The sequence below is a fragment of the Chiloscyllium plagiosum genome, chromosome 6, assembly GCF_004010195.1.
Source record: "Chiloscyllium plagiosum isolate BGI_BamShark_2017 chromosome 6, ASM401019v2, whole genome shotgun sequence".
Taxonomy (NCBI): domain Eukaryota; kingdom Metazoa; phylum Chordata; class Chondrichthyes; order Orectolobiformes; family Hemiscylliidae; genus Chiloscyllium; species Chiloscyllium plagiosum.
In genome coordinates, this window is record NC_057715.1 from 15,350,894 (window position 1) to 15,373,574 (window position 22,681).

At 42.5% G+C, this 22,681-nt stretch overlaps 1 protein-coding gene across 2 annotated transcripts in view; it reads left to right on the forward strand.

Annotated features, from left to right (window-relative positions):
* The window catches only part of fgf14 (fibroblast growth factor 14), a 507,463-nt gene that overhangs the window by 301,939 nt on the left and 182,843 nt on the right, over nt 1–22,681 (forward strand). Inside the window, exon 1 of one of the 2 annotated variants that reach the window (XM_043691271.1) lies at nt 21,828–22,031. The exons of the other annotated variant lie outside the window; for it this stretch is intronic. The gene's annotated coding sequence lies outside the window, so the exon portion shown is untranslated. Of the gene's footprint in view, nt 1–21,827; nt 22,032–22,681 lie in introns of those variants that run through there. 2 annotated transcript variants of the gene reach the window in all.

Genomic DNA, 22,681 nt, shown 5'->3' on the forward strand with positions numbered 1-22,681 from the left:
AAGAACACCAAGTAGCTTACCTTTTTTTAGGTTAGAGGAGGAGGGAGGGTGGGAGACACTAGACGTGTAGTGTCTCGGGTTCCTTCTCCACTCAAATAACAATTACTTACCTTCCCGACCGGCTTTGCGCTCCGACTTCACTTCCGCCCAGCTCCCGCCGCTCTTTGCTGCAAAAAGCAAGGGTGAGGTCAAGTATGCTTTTCCCTCTTGTTCCAACACCACCTGCCGCAGACTGAGTCTAGTAACTATGTCTTATAGGACCTGATCAGGTCGATCGGCTATGGTGCTGTCAAGCCGCTCTTGCTGGTGGACATTGAAATCTCCCACCCAAAGTACATTCTGTGCCCATGACACCTTCACTCCTTCCTCCAACCACTGTTCAACATGTAGGGACATTGATTTATTAACTGAGGGCTGTGCTGTATGTGGTAATCAGCAAGAGCTTTCCTTGCCCATGTTTGATCTGAAGCCATGAGACATCAGGAGTTCCAGAGTCAATGTTGAGGATTCCCAGGGCAACTCTCTCCCATTTGTATACCACTGTGCCGCCACCGCTGCTGGTTCTGTCCTGCCAGTGGGACAGGACATGTCCAGGGATGGTGATGGTATTGTTTGTGACATTGTAAGGTATAATTCAATGAATATGACTATGCTAGGCAATTGCCTGAGTAGTCTGTGAGATAGCTCTCCCAATTTTGGAACAAGCTCCCAGATGTTAGCAAGGAAGACTTTGCAGGGTCAATAGTGCTGTGTTTGTTGGTGCTTCCAGTGCTCTAGCCAGTGCCAAGTGGTCCATCCAGATACATTCATTTTTCCTTTCTAGTGGTTGCTCGGCCACTTCAGAGGGCAGTTAAGAATCAACCATGTTATTGTGGGTCTGGAGTCACATGTAGGATAGACAAGGAAAGGCCAGCAGTTTCTTCTTTAAAGGACTTTCATGAATCAAATGGCTTGATACAGATAACCTTCTCTAAGTTAAAAAGAAATCACTTTGTAGTGCTTAAGACAATCTTTTCTTTCCAAACAGGGAGGTCGCTGAAATTAGAATAACAGTGTCTTTTGACTGTCAATGTTAATTTTCAACCTTTGTTCTGTGGATTTTGTTTCAAAACCTGTAAGAAGTATTTTAATCGCTGTACCTTCACTTCTCTGTCAGGATGCAGGCTGAAGCATTGTTTTTGTTTTTATTTTTGTAAAAGTGATTTAGCCTGATAGGTCTTGAAGTTTAAGAAGAAGGAAGGCTATAAAGTTGGAGGTCTATACTTACATAAATGTACTGTTGTTGTTTGTCCAAATATTGACAATCTGGGGAAATCTAACCTTCAGTGAGAATTGCTTTATAAGCATATGGGCATGGCTGATTCTTACTCCCATGTTGCCACCATGACACGATGTTCCAAAATATACTGATAGTCTACAACAATCATGCTGTGATACTTTAATTTTAGCTTCAATCACATAATAATGAGACGTGGATCTGAAGAATCTAAAAAGCTTTTATTACAGCTCCAAGTACTTATAAATGCACATGGCAAACAAAAGCTCTTAGGTGTTCTGGGCCCAAGCTAGGCAATTCAGATGTTTTGTAGCACACTTCAGTCAGTGTCATGCTCTAAGAGAACAGAGCTCAGTAAGATGGAGATTGAGAGCTTTATCCCATTAGGTTTCATGCATGAAACTGTAATAACATTACAAGCTTATCCCATAAAAGTATATCACACATCTGCGAGACACAATATAATATCTTTGAACAGACTCTGTGGTGATGCCTCTGCAAGGGATCAGCCTGCCAACACTCACCACTTAGACTCCCCAAGGAAGATTACATCAGTGTTCATGGAAATGTACGTTATCATATGGCCTCACATTTTCCTCATGAAAAAAAAGTTAGGAATCAAATGAATTATGTACAGGTAATGTCAGAATTTGTGTAGTTTAAATCATGTCTGCTTTATAAAATGTTCTATGGCGTGCATGAGAGACGGCAGTGAGTCTGGGCTATTAGGAGCCATTTCTCTCCAGCTTTATACCTTAATTCTGACAGTTCTGGCATCATAGTGGTGTGGAAATGCAATTAAATGGGAACATTGATATTAGTTCATCTACGCTGTGCACCAAACAAAATTGTTTTTTTCTTAGCACAGTGCAATGAATGTTCCCTTGATATTGGCATTAGCACTGATGCAAAAACATGAAATAATATTTAGCTCCCTGTGTGTCATGCTTTTCTTCCAATTCTGATAAAATTTCCTCTTGCTTATGTGCCAGTGTTATCCACAGGATGTCTGAACAGCGAAAACAAACCATTCAGTAACACAGATTGGATAACTCAAGGGAGCATGGGTGAGAATTAAGTTGGGGCATTTCTCTTCCAGCAAAGGATGATTTCCTTTGTGTTTTCAGCTTAATAACATTTATTGAGAAGGCATTTATTATTTTTCTATACATAGCCCTGAACAAATATTGTCCCTTGCCACTCTTCCCCAAGGGCGGCACGGTGGCTCAGTGGTTAGCACTGATGCCTCATAGCACCAGGGTTCCAGGTTCGATTCCAGCCTTGGGCGACTGTCTGTGTGGAGTTTGCACATTCTCACTAAATTACCCATAGTGTTAGGTGCGTTAGTCAGAGGGGTTGGGTTACTCTTCAGAAGGTCGGTGTGGACCTGTTGGGCAGAAGGGCCTGTTTCCACGCTGTAGGGAATCTAATCATCTAATAAAAAATAAACTGAATGTGTGCTTTGTCAACTACAATAGCTTGCATTTATATAGATCTTTAACCAAGTTGCTTCACAGGAGCATTATCAAAGACAATTTGACCCTCAGCCAGACTCGGAACCATTTCTCTGACAACGTTATACCTTAATTCTGACAGTTCTGGCATCAAAGTGCTGTGATACAAAACTTGGCACAAGAGGTAGATTTTTAAGGAGCATCTGAAAGGAGGGGAGATATGTGGAGAGGTTTTGGTTCGGGCTTAACTTTAGGCTAGATTCACTAGAATCACACTGGAACTTAAAGGATTAAATATTGTGGCATGGGCTGGGTTTGTATTCCCAGCTGAAAAATGTGTTGCTGGAAAAGCGCAGCAGGTCAGATGCATTCAAGGAGCAAGCTAGTTGGGTTTGTATTCCCTCAGGTTTTAAGATTAAAGAGTAATCTAATCGTTGTTGAAAATTATTAAGTGAGTTGGTATGATAGATAGAGAGTGACTATTTCCTTCGGTTAGAGGGAAGCCAGTACAAAGGGAACAAAGAGCCAAGCTGTTAAGGGGTAATTTCTCTCACACAAAGGAGAGAAGAAATCCAGAACTCTTGTTCCAAATTCCCACCACCCCCCCAAAAAAAATACTGAGGCTGAAGGTCAAATTAACATTTCAAAAATGAAATTGGTAGATTTCAGCTGGGGAAGGAGATTAAGGAACCAAGGTAGGCAAATGGAGTTAAGATTCAGACCAGTCATGATCTAAGTGAACTGCAGTCCACCTTGTGGGACTGAATGGCACGATGGCCATGATATTTATTTAAATGCTGTTTGCCACAGATCCATGCAGTTTAATAAGCAGCACTATAACTGAACATGAACAAAGAGAATATTGCATTCCTCTGCTCAACTCCATGACACCAGAGTTCTCTCTGCATTTCCAACAGAGACTTTTACAGAACTAATAGCTTGCTAAACAAGCAGCCTTATAAAAATATATTGCTCAGAATTACCTTGTGTTTATCTCATGGAAACAGACCATTCACCCCAACTGTTCCATGCCAGTGTTTATGTTCCTTATGAGCTTCCTCCCACACTCTATCATCTCACCTCATCACTGCAATAATGTTTCCCAGCTTTTATCAACCATATTCCAAAAGATATTAAGATGAGCACTCTAGACCCAAATGAGCTACTTCATAGAATGTTCCTGGACCACTGCAGAATTTTGTAAATAAACATTGTATTTATGTATATTGTATTTTAAATTTGAGACTGCACTATTACTTTGGAGTCACATTTTAATTCACTATGTTTATAAGTGGTCACTTCCATCATTATATATTGGCATTAATGGAATAAGAGTATGCGGATATTTAATTAAATTAGAAAGGAACAGAAGCCAATTAGGAAAAGTAAATTAGGCAATATAGAAAAGCTATAAAATCTGATTTACATTCCCAGGAGAGGTTGACTGGGTCACTCATGGGCAACCAAGTGTGTTATCATCAGCTTCTCGAATAAGCTAATAAATCTTACTGTAGAAGTGGTGGATGGCGGCCTAGCTGAGCTTTTCAGGCCTAGCTAAGCAACTCGTCCTGTTACCATGACAACAGACCTTAACAGAGCAATCCCTTGCTCACCTTCAAAACTAAATATTGTATTTTGTTCCCACTGTCTTTGTTTAAACCAATTACACCTGTGGCTGGACTTCAAAATAAAACAAAAACCTTTAGAAAAGAAAGAGCTAGTCCTTTTTTGTGATTTTTTGCTGTTCATGGTTGTCTAGTGGATAGAGACAAATGAATCCATCCTGGGCCTGTTCTTTGGGATGTCCTGTCCTACGTGGTCTTCGAGACAGGAAGAGGAAGGAAGACTTTAATTTAGTAGCAAATGCCAAATTTAATGGCAGCATCTAAATTAGTATAGGGCCTAATTCAATATCAGATTCACGCCAAAACACAATGCGTCATTAAGTTTGTCCTGGAATGTGCAAGAATGTAAGATCAAACTGGTAGGAGCAGTCCTGGGGGAGATTCATTGGGATTTTTCAATTTATGGCAAGAAACGCCCCCCCCCCCCACCTCCAGCCTAGGGGTGTGAGCCATGGTTAATGGCAGCATCTAAATTAGTAGTAGGGCCTAATTCAATATCAGATTCATGCCAAAACACAATGCGTCATTAAGTTTGTCCTGGAATGTGCAAGAATGTAAGATCAAACTGGTGGGAGCAGTCCTGGGGGAGATTCATTGGGATTTTTCAATTTATGGCAAGAAACGCCCCCCACCTCCAGCCTAGGGGTGTGAGCCATGGCAAGAAATTTGGGAGAAGATAGAAAAAGAATTTGAAATGTTTTGGGATGTTCCTCTTGGGCCTTCAATGACAATTTCATAATCTCAATATTGGTCAGCACTCACTTGGAGGTTGCCAGCTTCTGTCAAATTCACATTGCTTTCTCAGTGCAGACTCACTGACTTCAGCATGGGTCACGAGGCTGGGGGTGACCAGTCGCAGTTTTCTACGGCAAGTGTAGCACTGAAACATTCTGACGAAGTGTCATTGCATTCGAAATGTTAACTCTGCTTTCTCTCCTGTAAGACTTGCTGATCACCACCATGTTCTCAAAGGTAATTAAGGAAGAGAAATAAATGCCAGCCTAGCCAGTGACACCCACATCCTTTGAATTAATTAAAAATATGTATTTACTATGACGATGTCATTATTGGTTGAGACCAGGTCTTCTGCCTGGGGCTGAGCAGGTAGCTGATCTCTGGCAGTCCACTGCAAGTCAGAGGCCTGGGGCATTTATTTCTTCACCAGCTGTGGAAACGTGTCAGTGATGTGTCCCTAGATTGTGCTCCTGAATCTAGTCTGTATAGAGAATCCATAGAGGTGACAGCCTCTGGGCTGATGAAGGGTACAAGTGAAAGCCTTGCTGATGCATCCTTTGAGGGTTCACTGGCTTCCATGGAGGTGAAGTGGCTGGTGTCCTTGGATGACCTTTCAATGGACATTAGCTGGGAGCTGGGTACAGCCAGTTGTTGCATAAGAGAAGAATCAGCTATCTAAGAGAGATAAAAGCTTGTGCAGATGAAGGAAGAGGTAGCACTGGTGGTGATGGGAGAACAGTGCAGCAGTGTAATGAATTAGCCTGGGTTGGTTGTCCATGGAGATCTCCCTGTCCCTGCAGGAGTGGTCATGCTCTTGGCTCATTCTAGGCAGCGAAGAGACTGATATCTGGTTCCAGACCACCTTTCCCTGCAATGAGACAAAGGGAGGAAATGAATACAATAGAAGAGGATGGAAGAGAAGTTTCTGGTGATGCTAAAGCATGAGAAATGGTGAAGTGTGTCCGCATGAGTAGGAAATGCAAGGGGTTGTCTGGGATGATGAGCTGGGGAAATTCATTCAGTGGGTATGAAGCATGGCAAGTACTGAGAGGTGTTGTCTACAAGACTTGGTGGAGGGGCATGTGTAGTGACAGAGTTACAGTGTGTGTTTGCCCAGTGAGTGTGAGGTAGCAGAGAGAGGAATAGTGGCACTCACTCTTGCGTCATGCAGAACATCATAAACTTTTCTTCTGTTACTCTGCACAGCACCATCGACACCGCACTAACCTGGGCTCCTAACTTTGCCCAAGCAAGCTGGGTCTGGGTAAGTGGGAAAAAAGATAGCCCTCCTCTCTACCAACATCTCCAAGTCCCTGTTCACTAACTGGGGAATGAGCTGTCCTTTCTGTGTTATAGTAATCCAGCAATGCAATGTAAAGGACAGTTCCTGGCTTGCAGGATCTGATGCGGTGTCCAATGTGGCTGTAAATTTGGCTCCAGCAGTATGGGCACTGGAAGAAGCCAGTCCCAGAGAATGAATCCAGCTCTTCTTGCTGCAAGACTCGCCAAGAAAGATACCCAAGAACCCAGAAACATTATTAATGAATTGAGACGTATGAGAAAATTCATTCGAAGCCATTAGTCACTGGGTGCCATGAATCTCACCCACATTTTAACTGCAAATGGGAACATTTAATACTGGGCTTCCTTTTAACATAAACTTTGAATGTTTTTTAATTAGTGACAAAAATATTGGAGATTGCAAGAAGCCATCCGATTGCATGACACAGCTATTTTCAGAAATAAAAACAGAAATTGTTGGAGTAACTCAACAGGTCTTGGCACCATCTGTGGAGAGAGAACAAAGTCAATGTTTCGTGTCCAGTGACCCTTCTTCAGAACTGCGCCTCTTTCAGGCTGGCACTGAGCGGGCACTGCATGGATGGGCATGTCGTGTTACTATTGTTGAGTGAGTAGCTGTTGGAAGTATGAAATGATTGAATTAATCCTTCTGAGCATGTCCAACCAGAGTTAGTGGCCTCTATCCCTCACATTGACAAGATTGTCTGACGCAAAGAATTAAGTGAGCTGACTGAACTATGACCATGAGCTCAAAGGTAAAACTTTACCTGAATTTACAAACATAATTCAGGATTCTTGGAAAGGGAACCACTTCTGAGTGAGCCATCATCTTTTCTTCAAGAATATAGAACATAGAACACTACAGCGCAGTGCATGCCCTTCAGCCCTCGATGTGCTGACCTGTGGAATCAATCTGAAGCCTATCTAACCTACACTATTCCATTCCGTCCATATGCTTATCCAGTGACCATTTAAATGCCCTTAAAGTTGGGGAGTGTACTACTGTTGCAGGCAGTATATTCCATGCACCTACTGCTCTCTAAATGAAGAAACTGCCTCTGACATCTATCACCCCTTAATTTAAAGCTGTCTTCCCCCCCCCCCCCCCATGCTAGCCATCGCTATCTGAGGAAAAAGGGCTCTCACTGTCCAACCTATCTAACCCTGTCTTATATGTCTCAATTAGGTCACCTCTCAACCTTCTTCTCTCTAATGAAAACAGCCTCCAGTCCCTCAGCCTTCCCTCCATAATAGGCAACATCCTAGTAAATCTCCTCTGAACCCTCTCCAAAGCTTTCACATCCTTCCCATAATGCGGTGACTAGAACTGTACACAATACTCCAAATGTGGCCGCACCAGAGTTTTGTACAGCTGCAGCTTGATCCCATGGTTCCAAAACTCAATCCCTCTACCAATAAAAGCTAACACACCGTATGCCTTCTTAACAACCCTATCAACCTGAGTGGCAACTTTCAGGGATCTATGTACTTTGACTCATCTCCACTATCAAGAATCTTATTATCAGTCCAGTACTCTGAATTCCTGTTACTCCTTCCAAAGTGAATTACCTCACACTTTTCAGCATTAAACTCCAGTTGCCACCTCTCAGCCCAGCTCTGCAGCTGATCTATGTCTATCTGTAACCTACAACATCCTTCATCCCTATCCATAACTCCACTGATCTTAGTGTCATCCGCAAATTTATTAACCCATCCTTCTATGCCCTCATCTAGGTAGTTTATAAAAATGACAAAAAAACACTGGACCCAAAGCAGATCCTTGCGATACCCCACTAGTAACTGAACTCCAGGATGAATATTTCCCATCAACCGCCACCCTCTGTCTTCTTTCAGCTAGCCAATTTCTGATCCAAACTGCTTAATCACCCTCAATCCCATGCCTCGGTATTTTGTGCAATAGCCTAATGTGGGGAACCTTATCAAATGCCTTACTGAAATCCATATACACTACATCAACTGCTTTACCTTCATCCATCTGTGATGCATGACCTACTCTTCACAAAATGGTGTTGACTATCTCTAATCACCTTATTCCTTTGTAGATGATTATAATTCCTATCTCTTATAACCCTTTCCAATACTTTACCCACAACCGAAGTAAGACACAAGATTAGATTAGATTACAAAGGTCTATAATTTCCAGTGTTGTCTGTACTCCCCTTCTTGAGCTTTGGCTCAATGGGTTATACACATTCCTGTAACTCAGAAGCTTGTAAGTACAAGCCCCACTTCAGAAACATGAGCACAAACACCACCAGATGCTCCCAGCACTGTTTGAGAGGGTGAGGCAATGTCAGAGGGTCAGTACTGAGACAGTGAAACAATGTAGGAGGGTCAGTATTGAGAGGGTGAGGCAATGTTGGAGGGTCAGTACTGAGACAGTGAAACAATGTAGGAGGGTCAGTATTGAGAGGGTGAGGCAATGTTGGAGGGTCAGTACTGAGACGGTGAAACAGAGTTGGAGGGGCAGTACTGAGAGAGTGAGACAGTGTCAGAGGCTCAGTACTGAGAGAGTGAGGCAGTGACAGAGGGTCAGTACTGAGAGAGTGAGGCAGTGTCAGAAGCTCAGTACTGAGAGAATGAAGCAGTGACAGAGGGTCAGTACTGAGACAGTGAGGCAGTGTCAGAGGCTCAGTACTGAGAGGGTGAGGCAATGTTGAAGGGTCAGTACTGAGAGAGTGAGGCAGTGTCAGAGGCTTAGTACTGAGAGAGTGAGGCAGTGTTGGAGGATGGGTACTGAGGAAGAGCTCCACAGTTGGAGAAGCAGCACAGAGGATGTTATGAACGAGCACAGGACTGTCAGAGAGTCAGTTCCGAAAAAACACTGCATGATCAAAGTAGTGAGCAGTGAGGGAGCACCACACTGTTGGAGCAACAGCACTGAGGGACTATTGCACTGTCAGAGGGGCAAAACTGAGGGAGTGCTGTGCTGTCGGAGGAGCAGTACTAAAGAATGTCAACTGAGCTGGAGGGGCAAATTGAGGGGTCATAGATTTAAGACAGATGTCAGAGGCAGGTTCTTTACTCAGAGAGTGGTAAGGGCGTGCCCCACCTGCCAATGTAGTTAACTCAGCCACATTAGGGAGATTTAAACAATTCTTGGATAAGCACATGGATGATGATGGGATTGTGTAGGGGAATGAGCTTAGATTAGTTCACAGGTCGGGGCAACATCGAGGGCCGAAGGGCCTGTCCTGCGCTGTATTGTTCTATGTTCTATGAGACAGCATTTTAATGTCAGCAAGTTATTGTTGATGGAGTAGTCCTGTCTGATGTCAGCAGTGAAAGGTTAGCTGCAATGATGTGACACCTCTGCCATCTATGTGTTTTTAGTAAGGCATTTTCTTCCTGTGGCTCCCACAATAGCTAGGGTGGAGTTTTCTGTCTTTCCTAAAACAGAAATTGCTGGCAAAATTCAAGCAACAACTCTGGCCGCATCTGTGGAGAGAGAAACAGAGTTAATGTTTCAAGTGACCCTTCTTCAGAATGCCTCCAGTTCGGCAGTTGTCCTGGAATACTTGGGCACCCATACCTGGTTACCTTTCGGCCAAGAGGAACCGGGTTTGTTGACTGTCCTGCCCAAATGCATGCTCAACCTCCTTGGTTGAACTTATGCAGGCTTTGCAATCACAGACAAGGGGAGATGATGGGGCCAGAATCTCTGGAGTATCCTGAGAAGCTGTAGGAGATCTTTGTGTGCTACTCTCTATTGGTGTCTGTTGAGAATGGCCTGACTCCCTGAGACAAAGCATAGAGACATAGAAAATAGGAGCAGGACCAGGCCATTTGGCCCTTTGAGCCTGTTCAACCATTCAATATGATCAAGACTGATCATCCAACTCAGTACCTTGAGGAGAACGTGAGGACTGCAGATGCTGGAGATCAGAGTTGAGAGTGTGTTGCTGGAAAACTACAGCAGGTCAGGCAGCATCCAAGAAGCAGGAGAATCAATATTTCGGGCACAGGCCCTTCATCAGGACCACTAAAAGCAGTTCAGTGTAAAGCGGCATTGAGTGAAGGATCTGCCTGTTAGCAGAGTACTTGCAATGATAACTCGTAAGTATGAATTATCTTCCAAGCAGTATCTGGCTTTCTGTTGTTGGATGATAATCTTTGTTTACTCCACTCATCTCCCATCACCCTGACCTTGTTTCCTGTTCAATAGTAGGGATCATTGATGATCAGAGTAAGGTATGAGCCAGAGGCAATAAATGCTTTTATGGAAATGATAAATGGTTTTCAACATAGACTGATCATATTCCACCATCCTATGCTTGGAAAATCCAAAACGATACATCCACTGTTTGATGTAACTCTGAGACTGGGCAACACTTATTGAATAAATCTAAGTGTGCTCATAACTACGTTAACAACAATAGTGTTTAAACAGTAAGTTTAGCTTTAAACGTTTCATTTACCCCTGCTTAAAGTGACTTACATTCATAGGCAGGGACCCATTCTCTGTAAACAAAAAATAATGTTCACACCTCTTTAAATTACTCAGGAGCTTTCTTCATGGCAATGCCTTGGCCATTTGGAATCAATTTGTCAATATATCAGCACACACACTTTTCTACTGCTGTATAAATTGTTCTAGTCTTTTGAAATTTGACATTCTTGCTTTTTGTTCTGAAGAGTAAAAATCAAAACCTTCAGAAACGTGTCTCTCTTTTTATCAATGTTAAAGTTCTGTACTAACAAGCAAGTGTTGGTAAGGAGCCATAGTCTGCCCAGGGATATAGGCATCTTTCACCATCTAGACAGAGACAACTGATTAGGCTTAGCTGGAGGATAACCACTCCAAGAGGATGAGGTAAGATTAAGAGACAGGCCTCTGTTGTTGAGTGCACACTATTAGCTTTATTCTGCTCCTCATACTCTAGTCTTCCAGGTAACTGAATTAACTAACCACCCCCTCAACTGTTGGTAAGTTGTAATTAGGTATCAGACAAAATAAAACATGGAAGGAGATCATTCAGCCCATTATACTGTATTAGCCTCACTTTTCTCTTTTCTTTTCGCATAGAGCTGCAAATGTCTCCCCTTCAAATATTCATTCAGGTTTTGAAAGTTATTATTGAATCTGCTTCCACTGCTGTTTCAGGCAGTGCATTCAAGATCATGGCAATTCAGCGCATAGAACAGATATCCTTATCACTCCCTCTGGTTCTTTTGCCAATTACAGTAAATCTGTATCTCCTGCTTACAGTGGAAACAGTTCCTCCTTCATCATATTGAATGCCTTTTTAAATGTCCCTTTGACCTTCTCCGCTCTAAAGAAAAAAATGTCAGCTGCTCCAGTCTCTGCATATAACTGACATCTCTCATCCTTGGTGCTGTTTCGCTAAATCTCCTCTACACCCTCTCCAAGGCCTTGACATTCTTCCTAAAGTGTGTTGCCTATAATTGAACACAATACAGCATCTGATGCCTGCTTATTTATAAAGGATTAGAGTAATATCCTTGCTTTTGTACTCTCTGCCTTTGTTCATGAAGTCAGAAATCTGTATACCTTTTCTAACAGCATGCTCAACATCTTGTGTGCCACCTTCAAAACATTTGTGAACATAAATTCCCAAAACTATTGCTTATCGGGATGTACAATCAATGAAAATGGTTCTGAATAAGTCCATTCCACAGCCGCCTTCTGCAATAGTTAAGAATGCAACAGCAAACTGCTGACAGCATAATTTTAATGCAAATCATCCTTTGATCTGTGTTTGCGATCTGCAGGGTTCTCAGATAAAACCTCTAGGCTTGCAGGATTTATTGCTGGGCCCATAGTGCCCACTGGTGGATGTTTGCAATATTGCTGACTGCCTGCAGTCCAATTTTCATCTGACTGCATGAACTGGCTTTTGTTTACTTCCACGGCAATAAAATATGATCCAAATGTGACTGATAATGATCATCACCAGTATATTTCAAGAAGAAGCTGCATAATGCTTTGTAAAATGATCTCTCCAAGGTGCACTTATTGATCCATTCAAGACCATAATTTTTCTTAAGGCATTTCATTTTCTTTATTGGATTTTTTTTATATTGTAATATGCTGAACTCGCTGTGACATGATTACTGAAGTTGAACACCATAACTTAGCCTATATTAGAATGTACATTTTTAATGCTTATCTGGTTGTCTTTTAAATGATATTACTCACTGTTTTATTGTCCTTTAAAGCATTGATGTTCTAACACATGCTATGGACAGATAGTTCATTTAACTTTCCCTTCTATAAAGTAACATTCTTACCCCTTGTTACCAATTATGATATGTTTGCGCTGATAGTCTGTATTATTGAATAAGTTTTTATCTTTGGATAATGCCCCTTACTGTCCATATTCTCTGGGAAGTTAAACTTGATCTGCAAGACATATAGGCTCCTTTTGCGCAGAATGTCCTCAGCAATATTTTCAAGAACATGAAATTATTTAGGTCATGTTCTGATTTTGCAGCAATATCAGATGCAAGTGGTGTGTGGTGTAGTAAATTCAAATTGCAAATGTGTTCTAATTTCCAACTTTAAACAGCATTTTCTTAATATATGATGGCTGCACGTCAACTGCCTGGATAAAAAGAAAAATGACTTGTATTTTTTGTTGCATTTCATGGGCAATAATATTACAACCAATGAAGTTCTTCATGAAGTGTAACCACAGTTATAATGTAGGAAACACAACCAATGTTTATGTACATTTAAAACAAAAGCAATGTAATAATGACTAGGTAAGCTATTTTTGTGATCTTGGTAAAGGGATAAATATTAACCAAGGTGTTGAAAAGACCTCTCCTCCTTTTCTTTGACTGAGTACTGTGGAATTTTTACATCAACCTGAGGGTGCTAATGGGCAACTGAATGGAATATCTCATCTTGTGTGAAAAGTCAACACTTCCAACAACACCACATTCCACAAGTACTGCATTAAGAGTCTCACTTTAGATTTTATGTTCAAGCTTCTGTTGTGGGACCTGACTCACCCCACCCTCCAACCACAACAAGGATAGAATCCTCCCGGTCGTCACCTTCCACTCCATCAATCTCCAGTTGCAGCGCATTATCCTCTACTATTTCCGCCACCTGCAAAATGACCCCACCACCAGAGATGTACATAGAACATAGAACATAGAAGAATACAGCGCAGTACAGGCCCTTGGGCCCTCGATGTTGCGCCGATCCAAGCCCACCTAAACTACACTAACCCACTATCCTCCATATACCTATCCAATGCCCTCTTAAATGCCCATAAAGAGGGAGAGCCCACCACTGTTACTGGCAGGGCATCCCATGAACTAACGACTCGCTGAGTGAAGAACCTACCCCGAACATCAGTCCTATATCTACCCCCCCTTAATGGTGGCCCAGGGACAAGCACCAACGCAGACTCACCTCAGATCCCACGAGACTCTACCTTTTGTAGCAGCCTGCCGTAAGATGTGAAGCGATCCAGAAGAGATTACTGACGCAAAGGTGACTACACTTAAATGAAAGTGCTGGGAATGGCAACCGTGATGGAACTCGCAGCCAAGGAAGGTCAACACCTCACAAAATGGTGGCTGAGAGTTCACAAAATGGTGGCCCAGGGACAAGCACCAACGCAGACACAAAACTGCCACTGCTGTGGAAACACATGTCAGGCAGCAGCAAATTGCTGCTGGAAAGAAGCTGTGTGCAGAAACTGCAGCATTAAAAAAGAATATATTAAGCGAGAAGAAGTTTGAGAGGCAACTTAATTGAGATATATAAGATAATCAAAGGGTTAGACAGGGTGGACAGTGATAGCCTTTTTCCTTGGACGGTGATGGCTGGCCTGACCACTCCCAACATTCTGGATGAAGAGCTTATGCCGCAACATTGATTCTCCTGCTCTTTGGATGCTGCCTGCCTGACTGTGCTTTTCCAGTGCCACACTTTCCGACTCTGAATTCCAAACTGTCTGACTTGAAGATGAGAGCATTGAACAATGAATCACTGCTGTGGGAATAATCTCAAAAAGCATGTGTTCATACAGTTGTACAGGGCTTTCCTCTTGGATGGTAAGTTTTACTTATGGTGCAAGCAGTGGCAAGAATATTCATATTCTTGAAAAATCCAAATGAGCTCTAATGAACCTTGTGAGAACTTTGTGAGCAATTTTGTACTGGAGTTATTCCCAGTGGAGTATCAAGCCAAGTGGTGTGATGCTTTGTCCATATGTATCCCACTGCTCCGCTCTGGAGTCCAGCAGGAACTAAACTCTGGAACTGCATTTGTAATTGTGCTGCAGTGAAATCAAAACCTTAGAAGTCTTTGTAAAACCGCACCCTTGGTATTCAAGAAGTGTCAGATTTAGTAACTCCCTGCCTGATTTGATCAGTCAACCACAGACAGTAGTGAAGATCTTTTCATTTGGGCTGCTATCCTCTGGGACATTGAATATTAAGCAAAAGTCAGGCTGATTTGGTTTCAACTCATCCATTCTGGTTTACACTCCACACGAGTCTTCTCTGTTCTATTTCAACTCACCTTAACTACATATTCTTTTATTCCCTTTCTCTGTCATGTGTTTATCCAGCTTCGCCTTAAAGGTATCTACATTACTCATTCAAACAGGCCCTGTGATAACAAGTTCCACATTTTTGCCATTTCTCTTGCCGAGTTCGATTCCAGCCTTGGGCAATTGTCTGAATGGAGTTTGCGCATTCTCCCCACGCCTGTGTGGGTTTTGCCCTGGTGCTCGGGTTTCGTCCCACAGTCCAATGCTGTGCAGATTAGATGGATTGGCCATGCTAAATTCCCTACAATGTTCAGGGATGTGCAGGCTAGGTGGATTAGACTTTGTAAATGTGAGATTATGCGGATAGAATAGGGCCTGGGTCTGGGTGCGAAGCTCTTTGGATGGTCAGTGTAGACTTTTCTTTTAGATTAGATTACTTACAGTGTGGAAACAGGCCCTTCGGCCCATCAAGTCCACATCGACCCTCCGAAAAGCAACCCACCCAGACCCATTCCCCTATATTTACCCCTTCACCTAACACTATGGGCAATTTAGCACGACCAATTCACCTAACCTGCACATTTTTTTTTTGGACTGTGAGAGGAAACCGGAGCACCCAGAGGAAACCCACGCAGACACGGGGAGAATGTGCAAACTCCACACAGACACCTGCCTGAGGCGGGAATTGAACCCGGGTCTCTGGCACTGTGAGGCAGCAGTGCTAACCACTCTGCCACCGTGCTGCCCTTCTTGATGGGTTGAATGGCCTCCTACCGCACTCTGTGAACCTCCAGGTAAAGAGGTTTATTTGACTATTGGATTCATTAGTGACTATATATAAAATCTCTAGATCCTAACTTCCCCTTCAGTGATCACATTGGAAGCACTCCAATGTCTCCATTCTCCTGATTGGAAAGCTTCATGCTATTCAAGTCCTTTTAGAGCATTTGCTCAGCCTTCAATTCTCTAGAGTAAGATGGCCCACTTCCTGCCATTTAACCTTCCCAAAATGGATGACTGATTCGACATTCAACAGCAGCTGACAGGGGAGAATTCTTAATTTGGTGTTTTACGAATTTGAATGGGAACAATGCTGATGAAATTTAATTCATTGCCAAGTGAACTGTCATTGCTAAGATTAATTTTGCAATATTAAAATCCTGCTGTAGATCAAATAACTATTCATTATTTCATCCATAATCTCACAAGATTGAATTAATTTACCTGAAACTTGTACATTATTACCAATGAATCAAGTCATTGAGTGAATGAAAATATTTGTATTTAAGTATCAAATCATTAGCAATATTACTAAAGGTAGGAGCAGCAGTAGGCCTTTGACCCTTTGAGCCTGCTCCACCATTCAATAAGATTATGCATGACCTTATTGTGACCTTAGCTCTGCTTTCCTGTCTGATCCCAGAACCCTTGACTCCATTGTTGATGAAAAATCAATCTAAATCAGTCTTCAATAAACTTAAAGACTGAGCCTCCACTACCTTCTGGGGAAGAGAATTCTGCATTGTGACAACAGTTTGAGAGAAAAGATTTCTTCTCATTTCTGTCAATGATTATTGTTCTCTGGTCAGATGCACCAACATAAGCGACGTTCTGGCTTTGTGAACATGATCTCTAAGGGCAGAGGCAAGTGATCCAGAAGAATGGAGGAGGTGTCTGTTTCTGAGGCAGGCAAGGCCTAGTGCACTGTTTTCAAAACTGTAAAAGTAAAGGTGAAAACGTAAAGCATGCCTGCTGTTCTCAGCCCCTCACTCCCTTCCCTCTCCAAGCCAATCCCAATAGTTGCAATGCTCTCCATGCCAACCAAGTATGGCCCCACATCACTCCTTGCAACCTTGTGCTTGTGGATTCATCTCCCATAACTCCTCATGCCACCATGCCCCTATAATCCCCAGGTCCCTTTATTGTTCATAGCTAACTCACCTAGTATCCATCATTGGCATACCTTAGGAGGCATGCTGATAGATTATACCAAAAAGACATTCAATATATTGAATTTCCTTTAACTAATACCTTACGGAAACAATCATTTCACTTAAATGTTTAATCCCTTATGTAACCATCTATTTCCGTTCAAAAGCAGTTCGAACTGTGCATCAAGGAAAAATGATTAGGTTGTCTCATAATGTTCAATGGCAATACCATAATTGAATCCCTAATTATCAACATTCTGAGGGTTATCATTAACCAGAAACTGAACAGATCTAGCTGTATAATATTGTGATTACAAGAGATGGTCAGAGGCTGGGAATTCTGCAAGTGAGTAAGTCACCTCCTATCTCCCCAATGCTGGTATACCATCTCCAAAGCAGAAGTCAGGCAGATGTTGAAAAAGCTTCACTTGCTTGGATGAGTGCATCTCTGACAACACTCAACACTATCCAAGCCAAAACAACCTGTTTTACTTGCACCACATTCACCACCATCAGCATTTACTCTCTTCACCATCGAAGCAGAGTGGTAGCACTGTGTAAGATCTACAAGATACACTGCAGTAACTCACCAAATATCCAATGATAGGACCTTCCAAGACCCTGATCTCCCCAGCTGGAAGGGCAAGGGTGTTAGATGCAAGGGAACACCACCCTCTGCATATTCCTCTCCAAACTACATATCATCCTGAATTGAAACTATATTATTGCTCTTCACGATCACTAAGTCAAAATCTTGAATTACCCTTCTTAAGAGCACTTTGAAGATACCTAAACTCCAAGGACTTCAGTGATTCATGATAAAGCTCACTACTACATTGTCAGGGCAATCTGAGACAGATGATAAATGTTGGACTAGGCAACTGCACTACATGAATCGCTTATTTTTTTAAAGAAAGCACTTTTATGCACAAGCCTGGCTACTTTTCACTATCCCAAGGCTCATTTAACTCCGCCAAAGGGTGCCTTACCTCCAATAAAGGGCTCCTTACCTCTCCCACAACCTTCACCAAAGGTATCCCTCATTCAGTTCTAAAGGGGTACCTTACCTATCCAAAAGGGTACTTTGGCTATCCCATGAATGAGTTGAGTGAGCCTTCTCTGAACTGCTTCTAAAGCAATTCTATCTTTATTTTTCAAGATAGGAGACCAAAACTGTACATGTGCACAGCTAACTGATGAAGGAGCAGTGCTCCAAAACCTAGTGCATTCAAATAACCCTGTTAGACTATAATCTGGTGTTGTGTGATTTTTAAAATTGTACATAACACTCTGATGTGGTCTCGCTAACACCTGTACGTCCTATTTTCATAATCTATTGCTTTTGCAATAACATAACTGTTTCATTCCAGTTGCCATCCTAATCACTTGCTGTACCTACATACTAAGCTTGTGATTCATGTAGAGGGGACCCAGTTGCCCCTCTACCAAAGAGTTCTGCAAAATGTCTTTGCTTTAATTCACTTGTAGGATGCAGATGTCACTGGTTGGGTCAGCATTTCTTGCCATCCCTAGTTGCCCTTGAGAAGGTAATTGTGAGCTGTCTTCTTGAACCACTGCAGTCCATGTGCTGTAGGTAGATGTGCAATGCTATGAGGGAGGGAATTCTGCTATCTAAGGATCTTTGGTGAATTTCTGCAATGCATCTTGAGATGGTGCACACTGCTGCTACTGATCATTGGTGGTACAGAGAGTGGATGTTTGTGAATGTGGTAGTAATTATTTGGCTGCTTTGTCCTAGATGATGTCAAACTTCCTGAGTGTAATCGGAACTGCACCCCTCCTGGCAAGTGCGGAAATGAGTTACTTGCTGTAGTATTCCGAGGCTCCTTTGTAGTCACTATACTTCTATGATTAGCCCAGTTCATTTCTGATCAATAGTAGCCCTTAGGATGTTGCTAGCTGGTGAATGTCAAGGGGTGATTGTCAGATTGTCTCTTATTCAAGATTAGACTAGATTCCTTACAGTGTGGAAACAGGCACTTCGGCCCAACCAGTCCACACTGACCCTCCGAAGAGTAACCCACCCAGACCCATTTCCCTCTGACAAATGCACCTAATACTATGGGCACTTTAGCATAGCCAATTTACCTGACCTGCACATCTTTGGACTGTGGGAGGAAACCGGAGCACCCGGAGGAAACCCATGCAGACACAGGGAGAAAGTGCAAACTCCACACAGACAGTTGCCCGAGATTGGAATCAAACCTGGGACCCTGGTGCTGTGAGGCAGCAGTGCTAACCACTGAGCCACCGTGGTGTTTGTCTGGTTCTTGTTACTTGCCACTTTTCAGCCCATGCCTGGAGATTACTTTTTCTGGAAGTGTTTAATGTTCAATCTGCAGAAAATAATTTAGAAAATAAATAATGCACAAACCCATTTCTGCCATGAGACCACACACTAATGACATGTAATGAAATGAAAATACAAATACAGCTAATTGCATTTTGATTAACAGGAAACAGATGAGTAATAGATACAGTCTCAATCCTCATTTTGCAAATTTCTTAAACAAAATAGCTCAGCAAGTATATGCATGCTTTTGATTTTTATTTGTGTTTTTCTTAATTAGGGAATAATGATAGATGTTCATGTGATGGAAAATAGCTTTGAATTGTATTGATGGACAATTAATTCTGGACACTCCTTGTTGCACTACAACATTCGTTTCAAATTATTTCATGGGGTATGAACCTTGCTGCTAACACTTACTATCCATCTCGAATTGTCCTTGAGAAGTTGATAGTGAGCTGTCTCCCTAAACTGTTGCAGCCCATGGGCCAAAGTGTTTTTAAGATGGAACATGAAGGATGCAAAATATCCCATGGTTCTGTTTCAGAGAAGAGCAGCGAGCTGTCTTCAGTTCCTCAGCCAATAGCGCTGAAACAAATGACCTTACTATCTATCAGATTGCTATTTGCAGGTGCTTGCTCGATGCAAAACTAGCTGTGGTGTTTCTGTGTATGACAATAATGTTTTGGAGTCATCCATAATAGAAAGAAAGATTGATCTGGTTCTTGGAAGGCAATCATCTTAGCCCCGGGAAATCACTGCAGGAATTCCTCAGGTTGTAATGATCTCTGAAGAGATCGATATCTTTTAAAAAGCAATTTAGAATTCCAGTGAATAGCAGAAAGAGTGCCACTTACTATTTACTATTAAAAAAGACTACTTTTGACTAAATATTATCCTTGTAGGCATCTTATACTTTAAACCACAAACAGAACATTGCTCTTTTACTTTAGCACAAAAGAGGAACAGATTTCACAGATATATTTTACACTTTCTTTTAAGAAGACATTCACTTGTTCCAGAACATGTAAGAGTGATCCAGAGCTGCTGATAGTTTAACACTGTTAACTTTTAATCTTAGAATGGTCTTTCACAGTGAGATTTGTCCCATGGAGACACTTCCCTTTTTGCAAGTCAGGCTTGTCTTGTTTTGACTTCTCATGAGTTTGATTTTCCTATTCCAAGCAGAACTCCTCTCTGTCTCCCAGATCCTGACAGACTAGCTTTGCTTCAGAGATATCGTAAAAACTCTTTCCATCGTAAAGTCCATCCTCATGATAACATGGATCTTGTTCCAGGTAGATATTCATTGGCTATCATTCTGACACAATCTCTTTTATCTTGAAAATTTAAAGCATAGGTGCTAAAGCATAACATATATCTTAACATTTTTCTGGGACTTTGGAGATTCACAATCCATTAAATGTTAGTGTGGCCTGCTGCCATTGTCCACAGTGTAAACACTTTGGACCTTCTTCCCAGTTAAAAAAAAATAACTCTTTAATCTCTAAGAATTAAACCAGGCCACTGTCAGACAGGTTCCAGAGTAGATCACATGATTCCCTTCATTTTTTTCTTAAATTGAAAGGCATTGCCCCAAAGCATAGGCATCTTATAAACCACAGAATTGTAAAAAAAGTCCAACCATCTCCAGTCATTTCATCAATGTTTTTCCCCCCAAATAAAGGATGGGAAGTGGGAAAGGTTTCTGATTATTTGTATGATGTTCAATTCCATTCAGTCTTTGGCTGGACTTAGCAAGACCTAGACAAAATTCAGGCTTAGGTTGATAAGTGCCAACTTACATTGGCACCACACAACTGCCCGACAATGACTGCCTCCCCTTGATTCTCAATGGCGTTACCATCGCCAGATTCCTCAGCATCAACAGCTGGTTTAAGCTGATATTGACCAGTATCTGAACTATAAAAAATATTCTTGCCTTATTTTGATGAGTGCCGCTACAGCAACATTCGAGAAGCTCAGGGACAAAATAACACGCTTGATTGGTACCTCCAATGAATAATTCTTTCCTCGACTACATCTGGCAGACTGAAGGACAGTTAGAGAAAGGCTGAAAATACTGGCCAAGATAGCAATGCTCATATCCTATGAACAAATGCCGATAACTATACTTCAGTGGGTGTTGAGAGCGTTCGGACAACCTGAGGCGTTGAGAAGGTACCGTAGAAATTCAACTATATCTGGATCAGCAACAGAGGAGCTGGAAACTGCTTAACAGGTCCATTCTAGCCCACTCAGTACGATCACCCCTGCCCAGACGACATCCTTTTCTAGATCAGTCACTCAGCAATCAGTAGCTGTGTTTTTAGCAAGGTCCAGATTTGGATCATTCAATTTCAGACAGAGTGGAGTTCTAGTTTTCTGTGTAATCTGAGCTCTCAGGCATTTAATTGATGACATTAATTCTGTCATTCGGCTGTCATGGTGTTATTAAGCGGACCTGTGTCCAAAAGCAAAGCTGGGATGCATAATTTTAAAGCCGTTGCAACGTTTTAAATTACTATTTGTACGTTGAATATGGTCAGAGGGAATTCCAACGCTCTTTGTTGCAAATGTTCCTTTTTGAAACAAGGCTCGATGCTGTACCGTTCCGGGTGAGGCGGCAGGGGGCTCCCTCGAGTCTCCTGCCGAGCTTTGAGCAGGAAAACCCTCTTCAAGAGTATCAGTGTTTGGAGGGAGTGGCTGGGGGAACCTGTGATCGACTCGGGATAGACCAGCGCTCATTTTTGGAGGGTGGGGGAGGGCGTGAAGGAGGCTGAAGGTCGGTGGTCGTGCGGGCACCCTTTCTGGAAAGGACGCCTTTTATTAAAACGCGACCCAAATGAGGATTGCAACGCAGGTTTTGTGAGTGCGTTATCCTGCAGCAGTTATCAATGAAGTAAGGAAAATAACATACCAACACTGTTACCGATCGATGCTATACGCATAGCAGGAGTTTCCCTTTTATGTATATATAGTGTCTAAAGGATTTGTGGCAGCACCCCGGCTTTGCAATGGAGCGATTGAGTCAAAGGAAGGGGAGGCGCAGTCAAAAGGGAAATAGGAATTCCTGTAATCACGTATCAACCAGGCTTTGGGAAAATCCCTCGACCCTGATGGGTCACCTTGCCCCTCGCCATCTCATAGATGGATCTGATGGGGTCGGCTGGGGTAACCGTGACTGAGCGTGTTCCTGTAGTGGATGGAGTCCCCGCACCTTCGGGGTGATCCAGTGGTCGCTGTCCGCGGTGCTGAATCTCCGATCCGCGGGGTTAGCCCCGCTCCCTGCCGGCCTCAGTGTTAAAACTAATCACCCTCCTGGTTCTACCACCGCCCTAACCCCGCGAACAGTGCATCCACCCACCGCTTGTGGCTTATTCACTGTGAAACATGTACATTACATCAGTGTGACCGGGGTGAGCTTGACAAGTACACTCACACTCACACACACACACACACTGACACACACACACTCATTCACACACACACACTCACTCACACACACACACACACACTCACTCACACACACACTCACACACACACACACAC